Genomic DNA, 6,429 nt, shown 5'->3' on the forward strand with positions numbered 1-6,429 from the left:
TTTCCACTAAAAAATGTTGCCCTAATTACCATCAATGTAAAAACGCTTGTGCCTTGTGCATTGTCACATAAGATGTTTCTGAAAGATATGGTTGTCACTTTTAATGGATATTAACTATGTCAGTTTGCCTGCATTGTCTTCTTCAGAACAGCCTTTCATAAAGTGACTTTTAATCGTGATGGTCCCTAAAACTCCCTACCCCTACCTGTCAGGTTCTCTCTCTTCTTTGAGTGTGAACAAGTGATAGAAGCTGTCCAAGATTAAAACATACATGACTTAACTTGCTCTGGGAGACATCTTGGCTACTTTCACACACAACCTGCCTCCCCCCTTAGAATAACCCATGTGAGGGTGCCCAGTCCTTGACTATAAGCAATTGATGTTAACTGTCTGAAAATAAAAGACACAGACTTTTTACCAAGAAGTATTCCTTATATCTTTTTTTTTTTAATCAAGTCCAAAGAGTTTAATTCAGATGTTATACTGCACACTTCATCTATAAAAAGCACTTCATGCAGGCAATGTGTCAGCATTCTGGCATCTCATTCCTGGCACATTTTTAACATATGAAAACCAGTTGCATATGAAGAGCAATGAAATATATGACCATAATACAAAGAAGTTTTAAAGGGATTTTCATGCAGAGTCTGCAAAAAAAAACAACTTTAAAAATATAAAAACACAGTTCAGACAACAGATGTAACATCACTGCTATGTACAGTACATCTGCTTGAGTTGGCAGTAGCTCAAGTGGGCATTAAGAATCTCATGGCATATACTAAAAAGAATAGGGGAAGAACCTCAGTGCCATGGTCAAAATTACCCTAGTAGTATAAATACCACCTCTTTGTCTCCCTGAAAAAAAGAGTCCATTGGCTTAATGGGCCTAACCCAGTCAACAAAAGATAAAAAAAAAAATAAATAAAAAATAAAATAATTTGTTCACCAGATATTTAAAGAGATATAGTTTTATAAAAGTCATCAAAGAACATGCTTTAGCTAAAATACAGCATTTACTACAGCCTTTATTTTGTGATTATGATGACCACTTCCTTTTTCAGGAACACAAACATAGGATTATTCGAAGTTACTAGGCTATTGGCCCTGAGGCCCTTGCAGGGCTAGCCAAGAATTTAGGCCATGTTCCAACAAGTCAGCACGCAATGCCCGTCCAGCAGGAACACAGGTGAAATCCCAGGGTGTATTTTCTGTTCCCCATCCAGTTATCCAGGCTGCGTTTAAAAAGGGTTAATGAGGTACTCTGCTTAACATGGAGAGGGAGTCTATTCCACAGAAGGGGGAGTCTCTGGAACACAAATCTGTTCCACCAACAAGTCCTATTGATGTCACAGTCCAGGTTGAAGTCACGCGTGTGGGCTACCTGAGTGGAGCTTAACTTGCGGATATGCAGTAGTCCCATCAAGGCAGGGTCTGAGATTGTTTTGTATAACAGGCACAGATCACCTCTGATGAGACTAAGTAGAGGGACAGGGCCTTTAACCTATCTGTGTATGGTAGACGTTTGAGGCCCTGGCCTTGCCTGGTGAGGAACCTTTGCAGCGGTCTCTCCAACTGCTGCATGTGCTTTGTGAGATACATGCTGAAAGGGCAATGTACTCAATAATGGGTCTTATAAGGGAAGAATACAGGGATGTTATGACCTCCTTGTCCCTAGATGAGATACCCTTACTAATGATGTGGGCCATGTAGAAAGCTTTCTGTACAACAGAGGCAATATGGTGGTCAAAAGTCAGTTTGCTATCAACTTGGGTGCCCAAGTCCCTCACTTCTGACTTCATGCTTAGGACCTTGTTATTAATGTGATAATTTGTGAAAACGTCACTCTCCCCAAAGGGGATGATGATGCATTTTTTGGCATTCAGTTCGAGGCCATGTTTTTGGCACCAGTCATTTGTTTGGGTGAGACCCTCTTGGAGGATACACATGCATTCACATCAGAAAACCCTACTAAGCCCTAAAATTGTCCACTGAATTGTGTCTAAGGTAAAAGCACAAGCCATTCAGAAGAAATGCATTCTTTATAGAAATGCATTCTTTATGCCCATTTCATCATTTTAAATACATTTTCTTTTACTTATGCACTGCTCTGCAATGAAGGGTTACTGTTTTTATTTCTTAACTATGGGTTTCAAATTTTCTGAGCTCAACATGCAATGGGCAGAACAGCAGGTGCAGAGACATTTTCTTTTAATATGTAAGAATCTGATTTAAAAAAAATGCAGTCCTACCTACAGGATACCTTAAATATAATTATTTATTAGTACATTCATTGTACTAATGAAATAATTATTTTACACTTGGGAGACATCATACTACTGCATGCTACTTCACACTAAAATCTAAGGTTAGAATGGCAGTTGTAGATATATTGTGCACTTGACTGCCCAAGGATAATTCTGTGAACTGAACATCTGAGCATGAAATGTCAAAGGGGTTTGAAATATTGTCACATGTTGGATTGTGCATTATCTAGGTTTACATTATTGGAAGCTTTAAGATTTCTCCTTATGATGCACAAAACACCACATGTTCAGAATATATGTAGGCTAATTTTTCATTACACCAGAAGCAAAAATCATGTACATCTCTCCAGAAAAGAATAACTGTTTAGTTCTATTCACAATAAGTCAGATGCCATGATTTAAGTGATATGTCCAAAGTTAGCACTGAGTACTTAATCCCTTCACCCTAGAACTGCATTCTTAAGTGCATTCTCTGAGTATCCTACTATAATTCCAAAGTTTTATTATGAACTTTAAAAAAAGCAACTGACAAATAATTACTTATATATAGATGCTAGATGTAATGGTTCAGTGACCTTTCATCGTCAGTCCAACATTTTGCACTTCAACTGGGACACATACCACTCAGGATGCATAATATACTACAGGTTCAGAATATATTTTTGCTAAACTGACATTACTTCAGAAGTAACAATCATGTATTTCATTACGCAAGACAGCATTTATGCTACTACAAATATGAAATCACCTAAACTCTGTGTGATGAGAAGAAAAACAACTGCAGAAACAAATAAAGGCTAGGCTGCACCAGAATCCCTAAGGTGGTCTAACGTGGATTGTTTACCAGACTATTCAAGGATAATGTTTTGAAGCTTTAAAACAGGCATGTACAACCATTTTACCATCATAGATTGGCATGTTGCTGACACTTGGCACTGCAAGTATTTTGGGTAGGCATATGACTTCTGCTCCTGTTCTGGAATACAGCACCTGTGCAAAGTATATTTTTATGGAGATGTTATTGCATCAGAATTAAAAGTTCTACATACTACAGCAGATAAAGAAACATCACCAAATTTCCAGTAAAGGGGACAAATTCTTGAATTCAAATTCAGCATTGTGCTGCACTGAAGAGTCAAAAACGTAGTCCTAGGTGCATATTGTATCTGAGAAACCTGATGTCAATGCCTGAAAGTTTTGTAATGAAACCTCAAAGGAAGGCTGATATATAGCCTTTTATACTTGCATACCAGGTGTAGGGTTTCACTGTCACTCCATTATACTAGTTTTCCACTATGAATAGATGTAGAACTTTTCCTCAGGTTGTGGTATGCAATACTTGTACAGACTATATATTTACTGGGATATAATTACATCAGAAGTAAGAACCCCTATAAAGTTATCCTACATAAGAATGTTTTTCACTAGAATTATGAATCCACCACTCTCCAAATTTAGACTCATTTCCTGCGAACTGCATGACACAAAGATAGATTTGTATAAGTGTCTTTGTACCTGGAGCTAAGGGTTGTTACACACTATAAGAAATTTGCTATAATATTTACAATTGTTTCAAAGATAAGGTTCTATATTGATAGAAACCACAAATAATTCTACATAGTAATTTTTGTTCACTGTCTACTCTATCCTATTTGGATCACACCTAATATGTACCTTTGACATGTTTTTCAGTCTGACAAATATACCTGCATCGTATTATTATTATGCTTATAGAAAGTGAAAAAAATATTTTTCTCAGAAAAAGTGATATTTTCTGTTACTGAAAATATTATATATAGCAAAACATGTATATTTTACACTTTCTGACAGATATGTTCATATTCAAGACTCTGGCAGGGTTATTCAATGCCCAATATAAGGTTGTCTATTCAAGTGTCTTATTTTAAAAATGTGAAAACACCATCTTGGAGTAGTAGAGAGACAGGGTCATGTACATTTCAGAATGGCCTTCTGAGGATGGCAAACTGCAACATTTGCAAAACAGCCAGTTAACAACAAATATAGCATTCATTTCTTTACAGAGCAACAAAATACAAACTATGGTTCTCATATGTCCCTGATTCACATTTTTTGCACAGTCTCTCATCAATTGTTACAGTCAGTTAATAATACCAGACAGAGTTTCATACTTTATATTGTTCAAAAAATGCATTTGATACAAAAACTATTGCATTATATTTTAAGTGAGTTTTAATAGTATTTAAAAGTGTCCCAAATGTTAAGCCTTTATCCTCACATTATTTTTGGCTTTGTCACAATTCTTGAACAATGTCGGAACAGCAAAAATTTTAAAAAATACAGATTTTATATGTCATGGCATAAAATATCATTTTTGTATTAAAATTCAAGTCGTAACTGCTCGTTTATTTTTATGATAAACAGCTAAACATGCTCCAGTAATGTTACCTAAAATGTCATACCAACATGTCGAACCATTTTGGAAATAGACATTTATATCCGTGATGAAAAATTGCCAAAATCAGTCATTTGATGGCAGTACCCTACACAACAGTACTAACTTTTGTCCTCTTCACCAGCATAATATTTTTAACTGTAAACATTTCTCCGGCTGCTGTTCTCTATGCGCTTAATCAGCTGTTGTCCCAAAAAACTTTAAAATGCTACTCAACCGCAGTCCTTTTATCTCCAAGTAGGATATATATATATATATATATATATATATATATTATATATATATATATATGTGTGTGTGTGTGTGTGTGTGTGGCACATTTCTCTACTTAGACAGTCCAATACAGTCTGCTTTAAAAGCAATACTGCTTCAGTAAGGTGGTTTAGTAACGCTGTGTATGCCTATCTTTACTGCAAACAGGTAAAATATCAATGTGAAGTCCCCCGTGTGGCAAGTGCGGCATTCAGGACTGTCTGCATTCCAGATACAATGTATATTTTTCGATATAATGTGATTTCAGCAGATTGTGCGAAATACCATATATAGTAAAGTTCTTGCAGTGGGACCTTTAAATCTCAGCCCTCCCATTTACTAGAGCAGCAGGACCCCCCTCCTCCCTCACATGTGACAGCCTGGGAACTTTAGTGCTCCTAATACCATTCTGTAACCATAACAAATCTGAAACACTCAGTTACAATGTGCAGCAGATTGGCCATAACAGTGTTACACTACAATAAACAGCAGATTTTTGGTGGAGCAATCCTGCCCATTTCAAGTAATGCTACGCACTTCCAAATGTTGTGAAATCTTAACTCAAAGATCAATCGGGATGCACTTAATGTCTGCAACACCAAGGCTATTAATGCAAACAGCACTTAATTTAAATGATCACGCTATTAGCTTGACGCTGATGCTATATACAGGCTCTTCACCTATTTAATCACCTACCAAGCAAAAGGTACACGCTCCCAATCTCTCTCCAGTTGTTTCACCCACTGTCCTTCACAGCAGTAACAATATACAGAAGCAGCACAATCATGCACTGAATTCAAACATCCAATCACATATAACAGGCAAATCAGAAAAACTGTGACACTGACTTACAGTGATACTTTGTTTTGAGACGCTCCCTGCACCGTCAAGCGATAGTTTAAGACAACCTGATCGAAGTTGAGAACAATACACGTAGTGAGAACTGCAACGAGGTGTTTAGGATGCAATTGCACTGCTGCGCCACTTTGCGTCAGGGCGGCGTCCTGTGCTCCGCGCGCTTCTATCCCAGCTCCTCCCAGCTGCCTCCACACTGGCTTTATTCTTAATGGGGAGGGTCTGCCGCAATTCTTAAAGCCGGAGCTTCTGGAGTGAAGAGGAGGGAGGCGTGAGAAAGGATAGGAGAAACGGGCTGGGACTGTTTCTGATGGTTAGGGAATTCCCGGAGTGTTTTATAAGCTACAGCAGTGGTTGAGTTTGGGGAATACTATGTGTTGGTATATAAATCTGTACTTTTCACTGGATATAAATCAGAAAAGTGAAGAATTGTGAGTGCACTAAAAAGGAACTTGAGAATCTTACCTAGAGCTTATTAAAATTAACTGCAGTATCAGGCATGGGAACCAAATTTGATGGTTGATCAAGAGACGGCTGTGGTATTATTTTAAAGTGTTCTTTAACTTATTGATAAAAGTTGCAAGCTGCACTTAAATGAGTGCTCCTTTATTTGTAGTGTTATGT

General features: G+C 37.3%; 1 protein-coding gene across 1 annotated transcript in view; it reads right to left on the reverse strand.

The window, feature by feature from the left end:
- Positions 1–5,937, reverse strand: part of SYNE2 (spectrin repeat containing nuclear envelope protein 2) — a 3,814,665-nt gene extending 3,808,728 nt beyond the window's left edge. Inside the window, exon 1 of the mRNA XM_044073561.1 lies at positions 5,803–5,937. The gene's annotated coding sequence lies outside the window, so the exon portion shown is untranslated. The remainder of the gene's footprint in view (positions 1–5,802) is intronic.
- Between the last annotated feature and the right edge of the window lie 492 nt (positions 5,938–6,429).

The sequence above is a fragment of the Protopterus annectens genome, chromosome 6.part0 (genome assembly GCF_019279795.1).
Source record: "Protopterus annectens isolate FY-2018-M chromosome 6.part0, PAN1.0, whole genome shotgun sequence".
NCBI lineage: Eukaryota > Metazoa > Chordata > Ceratodontiformes > Protopteridae > Protopterus > Protopterus annectens.